This window comes from Catharus ustulatus, chromosome 2, assembly GCF_009819885.2.
Source record: "Catharus ustulatus isolate bCatUst1 chromosome 2, bCatUst1.pri.v2, whole genome shotgun sequence".
NCBI lineage: Eukaryota > Metazoa > Chordata > Aves > Passeriformes > Turdidae > Catharus > Catharus ustulatus.
In genome coordinates this window covers 33,510,339-33,529,315 of record NC_046222.1, presented here as the reverse complement: position 1 = coordinate 33,529,315, position 18,977 = coordinate 33,510,339, and the positions used below count along the sequence as shown (strand labels likewise).

The window sequence follows — 18,977 nt, the reverse complement described above, 5'->3', positions numbered from 1 at the left end:
TTTCCAGTCTTTATTATGGTCAAGTTTTTCATCCTCGAGCTCAATAGCTGTGCTCCTCTAAACTTGTCAGCCTACCTACCCAATGGCAAAAAAAATAGGGACAGCAATTACCCATCCTTTGAAAGCTTTGGAAGGGTTTTGTATTAGATCAGCAATGGATAAAAGGGAAGACTATTCCTTCCATTTAACAGCTTTAACAAAAAGTGTATTGATGGTCAAATTACATTTTATTGCTGGTCAAGTCTCTGCTGAAAAACATGAAGCTGCTACAGAATCAAGGAACAATGACAGAAACATCTGTTGTGAACTGGACAACATACTGTGATACTTTCCTAGGCAATACAAAAACTCTTTCTTTTACAATGACATTTTAAATACACAGTTCAAATAGGCCAGAAAAAATGTTTTTACTTATTAAATGAACTTAACAGAAAAAATATTTTTTCCCCACAGATAAAGGAGTAGCTGAAAAAATGATCCAGAAGCCAAAGAAGACTTTTTTTCCACAGTAGACCAGGAAAATATTTATTTTGGCCATGCTATTGCACAAAAGGCATATTTTAATGCTTTGAATTTTGCTATATGGATTATGAGCATGTCAAAGCAAATATTGAAGTAAGACCCAAAAAAAGGTTTCACACGTGCAAGAACGATGTCTTTCTAGAATACTTGCAAACCTTGATCAGATGGAGTTTGAATCCTAAAATGTTTTGGGTTGGAAGGAACTACAAAGATTGTCTAGTTCCAACCTCCCTACCATAGCAGGGACACCTTTCCCTAGAACAGGTTTCTCAGAGCCCCATCCAGTTTGGCTTGGAACCACTTCCAAGGAGGAGGAATCCACAACTTCTTTGGACAGCCTGTTCCAGTGCCTTATAGTATGGGTGCGTTAATTTTAAACGCTGCAAGTAGTAGAAGGCCAGTTTTTCTGTGAGGGAGAAGTTGTTGCCTTCTGATACAATTTCTTTGTACACTTGAAATCTAAGTTCAGTGAGTGAAACTTCCACAACAGAAGCAACTCAATTAAGGTTGCGACTTTGCGGGCTGATGGAAATGCCCTGCTACTTTGTTCCAGTTGGTCTGAACACAGTATCTTGTCCTTGAGTTCTCCTGGCTTGATAAAGTAAGTTATTGACCAAATTTGCTATTGGAAAATCGTCTATTGCAATATTTTGAACAGTGTCATTACTGAAATGCTGCTCAAGCTTTGGCAGTGCAACATTAAAATTAATGGCTGGTGGAGTGGTTATTCATTTGCACTGAGAAAACATAGCTTAGGGTGAGACTGACTGACTGGTAACTCATTCAACAAAAACTAGACATGTAACTTAGTCCAGGCTGATAAATTTTTAACTTCTGTTATGCAGATGTCTGAAGTTAGCTGAGATATATCTCTGATGACCAAAGAGTGTGCAAGCAACGAGATTCAGGTATGGCACAGTTAGAAGTACAACATGAAAGCTAATTTTTCACACAAAGCATATCTGGCGATGTTGCAACAATTGAAAAAGAAGAGCTTGGTATGCAAAGAGCATAGCACTGCAATTCATTGATGGACATTAAAATTTAATCCTTCTGGGATGCAGTCTACATCCTTTACTTATGCTATCATTTCCTAGAAATCAAATTTTTCTCTTGAAATTACTACACACCGAGAAAATTGTCTTAATTCTGAGAAGCCTCCACTGCGCAACCTTTTTTTAACCTGCTGTATAAGCCACTAAAAAAATCAGCTTCGCCCTTCTTAAGGGGGGAAAAAAAACAAAGCCACAAAAAAACCCAACCAAGCAACAAAAACATTAGAGAAAAAATACAGTGAAATGATCCTTTTACAAAAGGACTGGAACAGACTAGGATGTGCAAAACCCTTGCTCCACTGGGCACCATTCTGGCTGATGAAGTTAAAAATTGCCCACTTCTCTGGTGAGCTTGTTCTAGTGCCTGAAAACTCTTTCAATGAAAGGATTTTCCCTGGTATTGAATCTAAACCTGCCCTGGCACAATTTGAGGCCATTTCCTCTTGTCCTGTTGTTTGTTACCTCAGAGAAGAGACCAATCCACACTGTGCTAAAACCTCCTTTCAGGGAGTTGTGAAAAGGTTATGGTGGTGGTTGGGCTTCAGTCACTGCAGAGCAAGATTCCATCTTACAGAAAGGCATCCTTTCTGTAAGAAAGGCTGTGCCTAACCCAAATAGACTGTCTTCTGCTTTCATTTGCTGCCTTTTGGAACATGTCTATGATCTCCAAACACATCAGCCGTGCCTTTCTGTTCTCCATGGGGGAACAAAATAATGAGATGTTGTCCTGTGAGCAGGGCTTCATTTGCGAGGATGATTTTCAGCTCATTTCTGTGTCTGCTCTCTCTGCTTCCTGCCTCACTCCACTTAGTCGCCATGTCAGTGTCATCGCCTACAGCACAGGAGGATAATGGAAAAGAAGTTGGAGAGAAATGTGCAGCACAGACACAATCAGAAGCAGCAGTGGTTGATATATGTAGGCATATATGTATTTAAGCCTGATCCTAAGTGTCTCCAGCTCGTTAGACTGTCCCCTTTCAGCCACAGCCCTCTGAGAGAACACTTGACTTTCAAGCACATGTTGAAGCTCTGTGGTCCCCAGTAAGACTCAAACTTGTGCTTAATGGTAAACATCTGCTAAAAGAATTCTTTGCAATTGGAACATGTTTCCTACCTGAAAATGTGTAACTGCTTTGTGGGTCCTCCAGTCAGGACCAAAGATGGGGACTAAACTATTCTTGGCCAGAAATGCCAGTTAGTATGAGTATCCTAGATAAGGAAATGTCCATGATCTTTCCTCACCCCCTCCCGCTGGCAGCCAGGCAGCCCAACCATCACTTACAACCATTTCTCATGTCTTTGAAGTTGGCACTAATTTCCATCTCAGGAAAGGCATTTTCTTGCAAGCTGGTCACTGTCATTAGGAAGTCAGTGGATACCACAGTAGTTCAGGGGCATCTCACCTATTCTGAGTTAATCAAACCAGGACACAGCTTGGAAAAGATCTGCTCTTTCCAGCTCTGAACAGTGCTTAGACCTGTCAGTTGCTTTTCGAATATATAATACATTTGGAAATAACATTTCTGAAAAACCCCCAAGCAAGCAAACTCCAAAGCAATCCAACCATCAAAAGTCTGGACTAAAGAGCACAGGTGGCAAGAAATTTTTCTTTCCTTGTATGTGGTCCCTGATGCAGATGCCTTGTTTTCACAACACCTCTAATGAAAGCATTTTTATTTTTGGATGCTCTTTAGGGTACAATGTAATACATCAAAATAAATCATTGCATCATATGCCTGTTACAAATGAAAGCTGATGCACCAAATGTCAGGGTTGCTTGCTTTGATGAATCAATGAATATTGACAGTTTTGCTAACTGTGGAGGAAAGAAATGGTAGTGAAGGGGAAATGTTGACTTGATATAAATATATAAATAAAATTTCCATTGGATTTAATGCAGATTTAGTGATGATACTGCTTCAAATAAGGCAATGTGTCTCCTTGTGGTTTAATAGAGAAACAGTGTTTCTTTCTCCCTCCCTTATTTCCACTTAAATGAATTCAGCAATCACCATCTCTGAAAAGGCATCAGTTTCAAGTGTTGTGGAGAAAATTTCTGATCAGACCAAGAACATAGGCTTCAAGGCCAGTCTCCTTCCTGTGAGACAGGAAGGATCTGTGTGATACATTAACTGTGGGTGAATGCTAAGTCTTTAATGAGAAAAAACATGCTCTATGGGATTCAACCTTTCACGTGAAAACTGTTTAGGACCTTACTGAAAAGAATGTGTTAATCAAGAGAAAGGCATAACTACTCTTTTGTCAATGGACACAAATGAAAAAGCCTGATGAAAATGAGGTTGAAGTGAACTCAGAAAAAAAAAAAACCCAAGAGAGTTTTACTGTGCTGTTTTTTTTATACTGCACAGTGATTTATGACAATTGGAATCTCACTATTTCTGCAATTAATATTGCTGGATGCTTCCTATTCAGAGGAATGTTAATCATAATAATGCAAATGGAAGTATTATTGCAGCTATGCTTCAGAGTTCATATTTCATATTGAGCCAAAGGCTCAGTACCCAGCATCATTCTCAATGGAGCATTCATGTTGTATGGATAGATGGATGTGCACCAAAGGTAAAATAACTGAATTAATATAAACCAGAATAATATGCCTGGCATAGAGCTTCCCATTTTCCCATTTTACTGAAGGGATCTGATTTTCAGGCTTTTTAAACCAATAATAAATTACAGCAATGCACTGTTAATTACATTTTACAGAAGTGGTTTAGAGTATAACTTGCACTGGTCATGGACTTAGATTAAGTTTCTTATGCTTATTTTTAGCAAGTCAAAGGCAATTCATTTCCAACTGGGCTAAGTTTAAAAGTTTGGGTGAAAAAACTGTGTAATTATTTCCTAATACAAAGAGAATATTGGTGACAATATTTTATCCTACATATCTTTCTGCACTAAATATATTAATGGGAAAGGAAGAAGAAAGAACACATATTAATTTGGCCAAGTGTTTAAAAGATATAATGAGTATTTATAAATTTTGCTCCTGCAAATATTTTCTAAATTGTCTTCTTCATATTGTTATCTCCCTCTGCGCTCCCTTAGATAATTTCTTAGCTTGTGATTAGTTTCTTTATGATTGTTGATGCTTCTGGAAATATTGGTCCCTTTCTTTTTTCATTCTTTTTCTTCCTTTCCTTTTTTTTTTTTTTAAATGGGGGTGGTAAGGTTTTGTTTGTTTGTTTGTTTTTGCCCCATGGGCTTTGATTTCTGAATAGAGTGGGAGGAAAGAGGGGATATTAGCAATGTTTTAAAAAATCCTACTGGCTTTTATTAAAAACCACATAAAGTTTCTGATAATAATTCAGAGCTTCTTGAGAAACATCAATTAATATTTCAGAAAATAAATTACCCACATAAAGAAGTCCATTCTATAAATACCTTTTGGCTGTAACAGAAAGGTGTTTCAAGTTTTCATCCAAAAGGAATGTAACTACCATATTAAAACTGTTTATCAGGAGGTGACTGTGAAGGATGCTTTGCATGTAGTCAGTGGGACCCTACTTTTTCAGGAGCATAGAGCCATGAATGGAGCTGCAATGTCCATCACATGACATGATCCTCTTGATAGGAAAAGAGAGAAGTCCTTAGGTGGGGACCACATTTTAGACTTTGTGGATTTGGATCCCAATCTAGTATAAACATACTAAATAACATCAAGGAAAACACTTTGGTCCAGGACTTCAGAAATATCTCAAAACCCAGCTGAGTGAGGAGGAGATGGTCAAATAATTTAAGGACCAGATCCAAGAGATACTGCTATAAGACTTATTCTGTATCCTGTGGTCTGTATTAGGCAGTTATGTGTTCTGAGTACCTGAGTCTCATCTTTTATCAATCGCTTTGCATTATCAGTCTTTCAAGGTGGCATTCTGGTCATGATATAAATATGGATGTACTGACATTTAGGGGTTTGGGTTGTGTTGGTCGGGTTGGGTTTGGTTGGTTGGTTCATTGGTTGGGGTATTTTTTGTTTGAAATCCCTTTGGTGGTGCATTTGCTGGGTCATCCCAGAGATGCACAGGTAGGCATGTCCCTGTAACTTCCAGAAGACAGGTGTAAATGCAAGACCAACCTTAAACCCTCAGTTTCTAACCATGACTGGTAAAACAGCAGAGCTGACCTCCTTGTATTTTCTGTGCTAGAGCTTAATTCTCCAAAGTGGGAGTAATAACACTTCCCTGCCTTGACAAACAGTTTTAAAATACATATATTGAAAATCAGGAGGAGTATAGGTATTATGGTGAAAGAGGATCCTAAGTCTATCAGAGTCCTGAGAGAAGAAAGTGAACAATTTATTCTCACTACTTCCTCATCTCCAGGTCTCACAGAAAAGCATTCTGGTGAGTGATGGCCTCTTATACTTTTGTTTTCTGTCTATTTGAAGTGAGCATCAGCAAGAGAGGATACTCACAAAATTAATTCAGATTGGCTTAGATAAGGACCCTGTGATGTTGATTAAAAACCATCCACAGGGCCATTAGTGAAGTGAGATAATAAATGAAAATGTGTTGAATCACATGAGTTTTCTAGGGGGGGAACATCAGGGAGCAGTCCTGAGTCCAGTCTTCTTTAAATGTCTTCATTCATTAGCCAGAAGACAGGAAAAGAGTACGTGTTAATTAAAATCACAAATGATCCAAATTGGGAGGCACTGCATAAATCAGCAAAAACAGAGAGACTAGAAACCTTAGGCAGGAAATGACAAAATGAGATGCAGCTCTGAAAAATGCATGTGGAGGAGAAATAATCTGTATATGGACACAATCAGCAGCAAGGAGTGCTCTTGAAGAAACAAAATTAATGAGAGAAAGACAAAGGATGTGGACCATGGAGTAAAGGGCAATGTAGCAAAGTAGCTATTTAAAGGTGACCTTTCCACCTTTTCACTAGACAGCTTGGATTCAAAACCAATTTGCAATTGGCAAGATTAAAAGGTCAGTGTAGTTTTGGACCATATATGCAGAAAGAAGTTGCCGAGGAAAGACATGGAATCCCACTTGTCTAACAGTATGCCACCTCATCACTCAGCCTTCTAATTTTTTTCCCAATTCTGCAAGACCTTGTGCACCAGAATGAATGTAAAATAGATTAATATCTAACAAAGTGGGCAGCCTGGGAGAGCTGATAGGTCTGGCAAATGTGGCTTTCAGTGAAACTACACACAGCCTCTTGTTGTGTTCTCCACCTTCCCACCTATACGAGACTGTGTCTTCCTGTGACAAGGGAAGGAGCTGAGAAAAGAGACTTGGGACTAATTAACTAATGAGAGTCAGAAGAGGAGCCCCAGTTTTGTTACACACTTTCTTTGGACTTCCTGCTTGTAGTGTGATAGGTTTGTGACACATGCATCATTAAATTGGAGCTCTTCAATGCCACACACAGCTCAGATAGGATATAATTTACTGATGTGAGTGGAAACAGCAGGAGGCATCTCTGGAAGATCTCAGTCATTTATCTCTAACAAAGGAAGAAGAATTAAGAAAAGAGATATTTTGAATAACCACATAAATTTTATTTTTATTATTTTTATTTTTACCTTCTGAAGCCTGCAAAAACACAGAAGAGGAAAGGAACAGCTGCTGCGTTAACTGGAAACCATTGAATACAAGAACTGATGAATTACTCTTTTGGCAAAGGGATGGATGTTTGCACAGCTGGTCAAGGACAGGCATTTAATTCTGAGTGCTGTATAGAAAACTTAGTTTGTATTTAACAAATGCATTTCTTTCTATGAGATGACTAAGCATACCCTAGTAGTGCTGATGTGATATTGCAACAGGAATCACATATGTATAGATGACTGTTTTAGATACTCTGTATAAGAGTAAACAGTTGTTTTTAATTTATTTTTCTATAGCAAGTAAGTTTAAAATTACTGAATAAAGCACTGATTTTTTTTTTTTTTATGTCTGTGTGTTTTTCAGGTAGACTGAGAATAACACATGTCTAGGTTAAAACAGTATCCTACAAGAAGCATTTGATGGATTGTTTCTAGATTTTTCTAAGAAGGCAACTACAAAAAAGTAAGTACTATAGCCAGTACCTGGAGTGGTTTAATCATGTATTGTTGTTTAAAATAAAATTATGATAGTTGTAATGTTTCTTGAGTAGATTTCTCTAATTGGAGTCATGAGGAATTTCTCTAATTTCTCTACAATGTATCTATTATTGACCCATGTCTATTTTTATTAGCTGACAATGATGATTTGCATCGTAGTCTCAGTCATGGATTCATTTCTACTGTGCCAGGCACTCTAGAAACATAGATATTCTCTGCATGAAATAACTTACATCTTAGTAGAAATCAAGAAGCTGTGGATAGTGACAGACAGAGGAGACTGTAATAGAATGTAATAGACAGAGGAGACCCATGAATGTAATAAGAAATTGCTGGTCAATATGACAGGAAAAGCTGATAGCACACCTGCAACCTAGTCCTTGTCAGAGAAGTTTTGATGTTGCTACAGAGAAGGAAAGGCAATAGCAAGGTAATTTGATATGTGTTTATGGAGAGCAGAATGAAAGAAAATACATGAGCACTCATAGTGAAGAGATTATGAAAAAATCCTGCATGGGTTGATTGGATGCAGGTAGCCTAGTGTTGATAGAAATGGGGAAGGGAAATCAATGCTATATCTGGGAAAATGGCCTTCGTATCCAGGAAATATCATCAGGGCAAATTTACATCTGTGATGTAAGTGACTGAAAGGAATTCTGCAGTGATTGACATGTTCAAAGATAAAGTTTGAGATAAGACATTTACCTAGATAGGTAGAGAGCAAGGAAAGGCATTATCTGAACTATGATACACAGAAGATACTTTGAATGTGTGTGTAGCTTCAGTGTTGCTGGGAAGTGGCATCTGGGAGAGGAGTATGAGTCGAAGATAATGCCAATGTTACAGGCATGTGACTGGGTGGACATCAAGAGGAAGAGAGAAAGTTACTTGGAGATCATTGCTGGGACATCTCAAATGGAAGGATAGCAAAGCTGGGACTGTTCAGTACACAGAAAATTACAAGGAAATGGTAGAGAAGCAGAAGTGTAAATCAAAGAATTGTGGAATATTTGAGGTTGGCAGGGACCATTGGAGACTGTCTAGTTACCTTTCAGATCAAAACACACTTTCTTGGAGAATGTTGCTGAGGGATAATCTTTAAGAACTTTTCACCTGGAAGTGGAGGGCTGGGGCATCTATGGCTCCAGCCACATAAGGGAGCAGCAAATGTTCATCTCGACCTGTGAGGTCTTGACATGAGTGATGAATGGAGAAAGAAATGTCTGTTAATATTAAAACTACAGGTACAGTAGGAGGAGTTCTAAAATTCAAAGCCATGAATATAAAGTGATATTTAAATGAAATTGATGCAGAATTATGTGTACTTGTAAGACAGAATGAAAGTGATTAGTGAACACCAATGCTTTAATCACCAGCAATACACAGGTACTGGCATAAGAACAGAGAGGTTCCCAAAGCATGAAAATTCCGCCTGTGAGTCATGTCCTGGACTTCATTCTTTACTCCCTAGGGAAAAACCATGTAGTCCTATAAGGAATTAAATTGCTCTTTTTTTCCACAATCGCAGAATCATAGGAAGATTTGGGTTGGAAGAGTTCATAAATACCATTTAATTCCAACCCCCCTGCTATGGGCAGGGAAGTATTAAGACTGGTGTGAGCTGAAATGTTGCGTCTATAGTAAGAGTTCAAAAAGTTAATCCCTGAGAAAGATCTCACTGCAAGATAAAGACTAGTCATAAAAAACAGGGAAAGAGAGAAAGAGAAAGAGAAAGAGAAAGAGAAAGAGAAAGAGAAAGAGAAAGAGAAAGAGAAAGAGAAAGAGAAAGAGAAAGAGAAAGAGAAAGAGAAAGAGAAAGAGAAAGAGAAAGAGAAAGAGAAAGAGAAAGAGAAAGAGAGAGGAAGAGAGAGAAAGAAAGAGAAAAACAGAAGGGTTTTCAAAGTCAAGGTTTCATAGTAAGTGGTAGCAGTATAATGAGGTGACAGAAAACTGAGTGGAGTAAGCAAAAGAAGAGGAAAATTTTAAGTCTTCTCAAATTGCTGGGAGTCGCTGCACATGACAAGCTCTCTATTAAGAGATGAGAATTTCAGAAGACATGTCTAAATAGCTTTTTACTGAGGGTGAATTCTTACTTGTCAATGTAATACGAAGACTTTTTCATTACAAAATGTTACTCATTGAAAAATACAGTTTTTCATAAAAGTGATGCATTTGATAACATTTTTGCTACAGGAGATCTGAGTAGTGACATAAGATCAAAGGGTCAATAATAGAACCTAAATCAGTTATATCCTGTGGATTCACAGAATTTTTCCCCAGTTATGTCCAACTGGGTAGTAGAGTCAGTTATGCTAGCTATGAGGCACATTTTCCCCTCAAGGGGTCTGTCCAGAGCTGTTCCTAGACATGCCATGCTAGGGGTCCAATATTATCTGCAAAATCTTGGAATTATAGACCGTTTCAGGTTGGAAAGGACCTCAAAGATCATTTCATTTCAAACGTCATTCTGTGGGCAAGGACAGTTTTCACTAGATCAGGTTGCTCAAAACCCCATCCAACCTGGCCTTGAACACTCTCAGGGATGGAGGAGTCACAGCTTCTCTGGGCAACTTGTGGCAGTGCCCCACCACTCTCACAGGAAAAAATATTTTCCTAATACCAAATTTAAACCTGACCTCTGTCAATCTGAAGCCATTCCCTCTTGTCCTGTCCCTCCATGTCATTGTCAAAAGTCCTTCTTCCAACTCTCTTGTAGCCTGCTTTAGGTTTTGGAAGGGGTTCTCAGGTCCCCCTGTAGCCTTCTCTTCTCTGGGCTGAACAATCCCAACTCCATTAGCCTGTCTCCACAGGAGAAGGGCTCCAGCCCTCTAAACACCTTTGTGTCCCTCTTCAATGCACAAAGAAGACAAACATGAACAGTACAAATAACAGGGTCTGTAATTTTACTGTCTCATTAAAAGTAACAATGTTCCTCAGGATATATAGAGTATTTCTCAGGAACAGGCAACATTGATCTGGAAACAGGATAATTTTTGGAGCTGCTGTCTTCTTGAAGCTCTCAGTGGAAACTTGGCTTATTGCTGATCAGACTGCTTGTACTTGGGTGAGGAAAGATGGCATTAGGTAGCTGACGTTTGGTACCCAGCTTGAAAACACTGGTGGTTGTTGTTGACTGTCATGCTATTCTGCTGCAACCTGTGTACTCTTTTCCTTTCTGTTTTCCTATTAAACACCATCAGGGAACTCTTGAGTATTTGGGGACTTTTGCGAGCACTTTATATATAGTTCATATAGAATAAGTTTTTGTAAAAGTACCCTTGTCCCAACAAATTAGAAACGGCTAGACAATATGTATTTCTTTTCAAATTTCCTTAGGTCCCCTGTCTTCTTAGCCTTGATCAACCTGTCACCAGAACTGTGTGGCATATCTTCTTGTTTACACTACAAATCCAAGATAAGCATCTTTAGCAACTATATATTTATACAGCATCTAACATGTTGGGCTCATGATACACTCAAAGCCTCCAGGTGCTATAACTAAAGAGATGTTACATAATACCAGGGAGCTTCTCATTCTTCCCACAAGGCATCTTGTTTCAACCCACAGTATATAGAGACATCCTTCTAAAAGGTTCTATTTATTCAAATCAATGTCATTCAGTGTTAATTAAGCATTAATTGATACTTATGTCTTATTCTCTGAGGTGCCAGATCATCATTTTTTTTTTAATAACCCTTGAAGTTTGGCTCAAGGTACTGGAGGTATGATAGAATAGCCTTATCTTGGAGACTACTAGATTAATTATTTATTTATTTAGTTATGTATTCATTTACTTATTTATTTTTTCTGTCAAGTGCATCAGTTTCCATAATCCTTTCTCCTCCCATTATTTAGCAGAAGAGGTACTGGAAAACAACAGGAAGGCTGCTATTAGTTACAGTAATTTCACGACCATAAGGCGCACCGGACTATAAGGCGCACCCCCCAGGAGCCGGAACATTTTGCAACTTTGTAGATCAGATAAGGCGCACCGGACTATAAGGTGCACTTTTTTTTTTGCAGTGAGGAGCTGCGCGGCACGCAACAAAGTAACGAATTGCTGGTAGGTGCTCAATTTGCAAACATTTTTCAAAGATCGGTGTAGCCTTTAAATGCAACCCCAGGCGCCATCCCCGTGCAGCGGGTCCTGGCACTCCCGCCCCCGGCGCCAGTTGGCACGGCTCATGGCACCCAGTTCCCATCACGCGAATGCGCTGCGTCCTGGTTTCCCTGCAGCCGGCAGCGGCGGCGGCTTCCCGTTGCTTCCCTGCGGCCGCACCGCTTCTCTCCACTTCCCCGGGGCTGCACCACTTGTCGCCGCTTCTCGGCGGCTGCAGGGGCTCGGCCAGCGCCGCGATTTGGCGGCCGCAAGGGTCTCGGCTGCTGCCGTGATTTGGCGGCCGCAAGGGGCTCCAGCGGCGCCGCGATTCGGCAGCCGGGGGGGTTCAACTAGCACCAGGATGCGGCGGCCGCTGGGGCTTCCCCGTTGCCTCTTCGCCACCGCCGCTTTTCGGTGGCCGTGGAGGCTCCAGCGATGCCGTGATTCAGCGGTCGCGGGGGCTTGGCTAGCACCGGGATGCGGCGGCCGCGGGGGCTCTGGTGGTGCCGCGATTCGGCAGCCGCGGGGGCTCCGGCAGCGCCGTGATTCGGCGGCCACAGGGGCTTCCCCGCCACCACAATTCGGCAGCGACAGGGGCTTCCCCTCCACCGCTTCGTCGCCGCCACTTTTCGGCGGCCACAGGGGCTTCGCCGCCACTGCTTTTTGGCGGCCACAGCAGCTCGGCTGGCACCGCCTTTTGGCGGCCACAGGGGCTTTGCTGCCGCTGCTTCGATGCCGCCACCGGGCGGGCTCTGCTCGGGGCTGTTGCGGGCTCGCACTTCTCGTTCCCTCCGCGCTCGGGCCAGGGTCGCCCAGGTTCTCGTTTCCCCCTCACCCGGGCCAGGGCCGGCACCGCCCGGCTTCTCATTTTCCCCGTGCCCATGGTGGCGCCGCCCGGCTTCTTGTTCCGCCTGGGCCCGGGTCGGCGTTGGCTCCCTCCCTCCCCTCTTGGCTCCTGCCGGCTGTGGCCACCCGCTCCCATCCCCCCCTCACGACTCGGCGCTCCCGCGGCACCACCCCCCCATTGCGGCTCGCACTTCCAGTTTGGTAAATTTCACAACTTTGTCCATCAGATAAGGCGCACCAGACTATAAGGCGCACTTCCGGTTTCGGGGAAAAAATTTTGTCAAAAGGGTGCGCCTTATAGTTGTGAAATTACTGTACTTGGCTGTGGAGTATGTAGCAGGTGGGGGATGGCTGTAGAAATCACTATGAGCTCAAAAGTTTATTACAAGAACTGTTTGTATATTGTCTGTCAATTGTTTTCTCCCTGTTTAGGTTTGCAAGTGAAATGCAGATATATTTCTTGGACAAATCATCTTTTGCTTTTCTTTTACTTTGCTGCAGAAATCTATTTTCAACCCAGTTTTTTCCTCCTGTTGTGACACACAGGAGAAGTGGTCTCACACCCTCCAAAGAACTGATACACAACAACAATGCAATAACGAAGATCCCATCATTACACTGTTGGGAAAAAGAAGTAGCTTCATAGCAGTGGAACCGCCTTTTGCTGCAAATAGAGTATCTCAGAGAAATCTTTCCCTAAGGATTCTTATTGCTCATCTCCTTGTAGGTTTAACAAATATGCCAAAACATGATAGCATCTTCCTTTAGAAGACCACATGCTATGTGGAGAGCATTAGTGACATAGGTTTAACCCACGACCTGCACAGTGAAACAGCTTTTAGCCATACCCCCCACCTCCATGAGCAGGCTGAGCCATCCCAATGCTCTGGCACAGTTTTTGCTGCTTTTATGATCTTACAGAGTTTCATTTGGGGTTTCTTTGTGTATCTCTGGATGATCTCATGACGTAGTTTATAGATCTATCTAACACTGCCATGCATTAGGCCCACACAGCTTGTGTGTACTGCAGTCACAACCAGTGACTGTGAACAGCACAGATGCCTCAGTGGGAGTTGTGCATCCCTAGTTCCCTCTCCATACCTGCATATCTTCCTCTTGCAGCAGATGTGTAGCTCCTATAAGCACTGCAGCATTGTCCTAGAGCAGATCAGAACTCCACTGTGCCATGACCAAAGCTCTCTGACATCCCTCACTTTGCAGCCCCCATTGAGCAGCAGCACAGCCCATGGTGGCACATGCTGCCCCTGAGGACTGGCACAAGTCCTTGTTTGTTGACCACAACCATGGTACAGAGAGCTGAGTTAGTGTGGGCTCAAGCCAACTGTGCATCCAGGGATTTTTATCCCATCAGTTTTCTTTTCATAAAATCATATAGACTAACAGAATGGTTTGGGTTGGAAGGGATCATGAAGACTGTCTAGTTCCAACCCTGTGCCATGAGCTGGGACACCTTCCACTAGACCAAGTGGCTCAAAGCTCCATCCAATCTGGTCCTGAACACCTCCAGGGATGGAGGAACAACATCTTTACTCAGACTCTGCCAATGCTGCACTACTCTCATAGTGAAGAATCTTTTCCTCATACCTAATCTCACCCTACCCTCTATCAGTTTGAACAATTTCCCCCTATCCTGTCCATCCACACCCTTGTCAAAGTCCGTCTCCAACTTTCTTGTAACCACTTTAGGCACTGGAGGATGCTTCTGCTCACTCATGTTAGCTGAGGTAAACTCACTTTGTTCATGGCAAAGCTTTCAAATATTTTGGCTATCCCAAACTAGGCTTGTTTTGATTTACAGATTCTAAGTGGACATTGACTTGTAGGGTGGAGTGACAGTGGGGTGAGAGAGAAAAATTTGATTTGGGGCACGTAAGCATACTTGCCCTTTTGCAGGAGAGCATGAAATGTTTCTCTGTGAAAAAACAGAGCTTTTTAATCTCATTTTAGTGCTAATTTTGCAACTGTGTCTGACTATCCTCAACTCTGCTGCTGGGGAAGTTTATATTCTGTGTGCATTTTCACTGGGGTTAAGAAACCCCTGCATGTCATCAGGCAAAACAAGCAAGGTGAGTAGGGGCATTCATTTCTCATGCAACAGGATCACCCAAACAACAGAAGTATGGAAAAATAAATTAAAGTGAGTTAAAGGATCTGTCTTCACCTGGTACAAGAAACAGTACCTTGAGTACTGTTTGCTGCAAAACTGTTCAGCACGTGTTTAGCTTCTGTGAAGAGTCCTATTAAGCCCTAAATTGAAGGACAGGCTTAGATTCTTCCCCGATTCTATTCTGTAATAGTACCATACTGTTACCAGTGATAATAATAGACAGTCTGAGTTTGGTATGGCTTAGTGCCTTAGAAGTAGAGCAGTCTCTTTTTTTGCTCTATTGCTAAAAATTCTTTACTATTTTTAAATAGCTTATTTTCTTGTGCTGGATGCCAAGCAGAGACAGCTCTTATCTGGTCTAGGCAGAGAAATAAGTTCTTTATTTTATCACACTTAACCTGTTAGCAGGAATGGACTAGTCTGACTAACCTATCTACTATCTGAACCACTATCCTGAACAGGTGTTGACCTAGTAATATTAGCAATATATTTAAATAATACATGTATAGATAACTCTTACATTGTTAGTATATTGCAAGTATATTAACCTAATGTGGCATTGTTGGTAAAGATAATTACACTGGGTTTTAATAGAGATATCAGCACCTCTGAATTACAGGCCAGCTCAGAAAAGACAAGTTCCATGCGACCATGTGCACAAGGATCTTCTAAATGTAGCTGGACCAACAAATTCAAGTACGTATGAGAACAGTAGCCCAAGTACAGAGAATCCAAAGGCTGGAGAAATGTTTTTCTGAGCTGGACATCTGGCTCAAGGAGGATTGTTCATCCCTGCATGACGAAAACAATTTATTTCCTTTGAGGATTGCTTAATGCAAGGTACCTATGGGGAGGGGCAGGCGGGTGCATGCCTGAGGCATGCACTCAGACCTACAGAGCATTCAGTCCTTTTGGGAAAATAAAAATTAGCTTGGCCAACCTCATGTAGAGTTGCTGTCCTGTTTGAGGCAAACACATGATTCACCTGCAATCCTCACTTTTTGATGCCTGTGGCAGAAAGCTGACTGGCACTCCCACGTGTAATTACCAGGCATTAAGGAATAATTCTTCTGGCTGTCCCATCAAGGATGGCACAGAAGAGGCTCCCCAAGGAGTTTCTTCAACAGGCAAATGCCAAATATGCTGTTTATATTTACCGGATCTTAATTCACCCTTATTAGGTTGTGTATAAATGATGCAGCTGTACTGGGAAGTGCTCAGCTGCAGAATTTGCTCCAAGGGTTGTTCCCAGTTAGCCACGCCATGAAAGATGTTGGCAAAATATCCTTACTGTCCATGAAACCTGTGCTCTGGAGTCACAGGTGATGGACCTGATGAGGTGAAAGAACTTTTTAGCATTTCTCCTGCACACTTCCTTACAAAGAAGACCATCTTTGACCCTGAGAGGCTGAGGACTAAGTTTCAAACTGCCATTTATCAGGACAGTGCTTTTGAGTTTCTCTTTATTTTCTTAATTCTACTGAGGGTATTTTTTTGCATTTCAATGATGTGACATTTGCCAGGGAAAACATTTGCAGCAATAAATCTCATCAGAATCTCCACTGAAATCTCATCTACTGTATGACATTAATTTCAATCCTTTCCACTGCAGCTGTCTCCCTGCAGGTTTCATCTTTATGCTGGAAGACAGGGATTTGCTCATCCTGCTCCACTGCTCTCAGAGCAGCCTCTGGTTATTACATGGTTGTAGGGCACAGGGCAAAGGCTTTATTTTTGTAGTTAAGTGCAGTGGCATAATTTTCACGTTGTTGCCCCTTGTTTGCTCTTTTGATCTCTTTAACCAATTCCTTACCATTCCTTGGTGATCTTTTAAGACACCCAGCTAGCAGAAGTTCTGTTTAATCTGGGAATACATCCACTGGCAGAACTGTTTTCTCTTTTCAATTGCTCTGCTTATGTAGAGAGTCTACAGCAACCACCTCTGTTCCATTGGCTCTTGGTGAAGGGAAACTCTCTCTCTCCCTCCCACTGCACTGGCAAACCATGGTAAAAGCAAAAGCCATGTGTCCCATGACAAAAGTAAACAGCACACGTGCACTGACATAGTTTTCTCTTTGGGTAGGAGAACTGTGTAGCTGCAACATTGAGCTCTTCAGAGAAGAAAGCAGGAGATTGCTGTCGGGGTTGAAGAGCTGACGGCATCCTAAAAATCATCCTCCCAGGCATTGTTCTGTTAACTTGTTGGGGAATTAAATTGAAGTGCTAGCATATGAAATTAGTGTAAAACTGAAACTCCTAAAAAATGTTAACATGGAGATTTACTGACAAACTCTTGGGGCAACAGACAGGTACCTCTGGGGTACCTCTTAGAGGAGAACTCTCCTTTCTGCCTGGACCTACTGGACTGGATCCTTCTTCAGCATAACATGGCAACTGGACCTGTTACATGTTGGAAATAGAGCAGAGGAATATCCAAAACAAACAAAAAAAAAAAAAACAAACAAAAAAAAAACCAAAAAACATAAAAGAAGAAAAATAAGTCAGCTTGTTTGTTTCCTTGCTAAGTATTTTAAAGCCAATAGTTGTCATCCGGGGGAAAACTGAGGAAATCAACTGGGACACAAATTGCTTTGTGATAGCATGACTTGCTGAAGTGATGAAATGCATGATGTTTCCTGACACATACGTATTCTTAGTAGCTGCTGATGAGACAGGATGAATGGTAGTGCAAATGTTTGCTAACTTGGGGATGGGTTCTGATAAGGAAGGTATGCAGAGCTATCTTGGAAGTCTGTCACAACCAGGCATGTATGTAACTGAAAACAGTGGTGGATGTTCATTCTCCAAGGACAACTCAAAGATTGTGTCCAAAAAACCATGAATCATGTCACTGGAACCCTTTCCGAGTCATGATCATCTTGGAGTGCTGACCATCCATGTTGGGGTTGCAGGAATTCATGTGTAGGCTGTAGCTTGGCAGAATTAAGCAACAGGATATGGATTTAGGAGTTGAATCTGGGCTGCAGTTTGAAAAATGCTAGTTTGTTTTCCCCTCAGATGTTTTTCTGTAGTCATGCCAGAGGAATTGTCAATGTCACGGCTTTCTTGGACAGTTTGGACTTTCTGGGAAGACACCTGTGTCTATTTTTCCTCTTGTTCTTTGGCCATCTCCTTTATTTTTCCAGGCTTGTCTCCAAAAACTGTGAGTGCATTTTGAGTCTTAGGTCAGTTACTCCCTGGTGAAAATAAGTGTATTTAGAAAATCATCTGAAAATCCAGATCAAATATTTTAAAAAAACACTGCCCTTCAGCTCATCAAAGCCTGGACCACTTGTGTCTCTTTTATTTTCTTTATGACCTTTACAAAAATTTTCATAAGAAAAGGTGGCTACTCTCAGTCTAACAATGCTTCTCCTATCTGTGTCTCTCTGTTGCTGGAGGTTGCTAATAGCAGAAGAGAGATAATTGTACTTTAATTGGGTTCTGCATGCTCAAAGAAGGAGGGGTAAGGGATGCTTTTTGGTTCCCATGGCCTTGTAGATAAGTTTCCATATAATGCCAATTAAGAGTAAAATAAGGAGTATGCAAAACAGATGACAACTACTCTCACCAGGAATCGTTCTTTTGTGGCTAAACCAATAGGGCCTTCAACCAAGATGCGCATTTTGCTGCTGGAGTTTCCCTTGATTTTTTAAATTGCATTTTGCATAAGCTTTGCTGCTGAATGGATCAAGTCTAGAAAAGTTTAAGATGATGGTGGCAGGGGGAGACTGCCAATTGTATATATTTATATGTGAGCATGTGTATACACTTGACAAAAGCAGAAAGGAAAATCAAATTAAGTTTTTTCCCCTGTGAGTTATTTTTATTTTGTTTTTATTTCAAAGGGAGCTATTGTGTCTGGGGAGAGGTCAAGAGTTTTTTTTCTTCTCTTTTTATGCATTTTTTTCTTTATCCTTGTTTGTTGGTTTTAAGGGTAATTATTCACCAGGACCTTTTCAACTGTCAAATGCAACAAAAGATAATCTTCTCTTCCCTGCCCCCACACTCGCCTTTTTCTCCAACAAAAGCAGCCTTTGTTGGGAATGATCATCATTTCACAGGGATCCTTCTTCATCCCACAAGTTAGGAGCGCTCTTCTACTTTATATCGAAATGACCTCTTACAAATGCAGGGAGACATGGGATGTTGCAACTGATGCTCTGCACTAGGTGATGTTGTCCATCAGTACTTGTCAGCTTGACAGCTAGTTGCTCTGAACACTCTCTTTTCCTTCAAGCAGA

At 41.3% G+C, this 18,977-nt stretch overlaps 1 protein-coding gene across 11 annotated transcripts in view; it reads left to right on the top strand.

Annotated features, from left to right (window-relative positions):
• Nucleotides 1-18,977, top strand: part of TENM4 (teneurin transmembrane protein 4) — a 634,039-nt gene that overhangs the window by 206,563 nt on the left and 408,499 nt on the right. For all 11 annotated transcript variants that reach the window (XM_042779057.1, XM_042779056.1, XM_042779058.1 and 8 more), the window contains one exon: nucleotides 7,526-7,624. The gene's annotated coding sequence lies outside the window, so the exon portion shown is untranslated. The remainder of the gene's footprint in view (nucleotides 1-7,525; nucleotides 7,625-18,977) is intronic.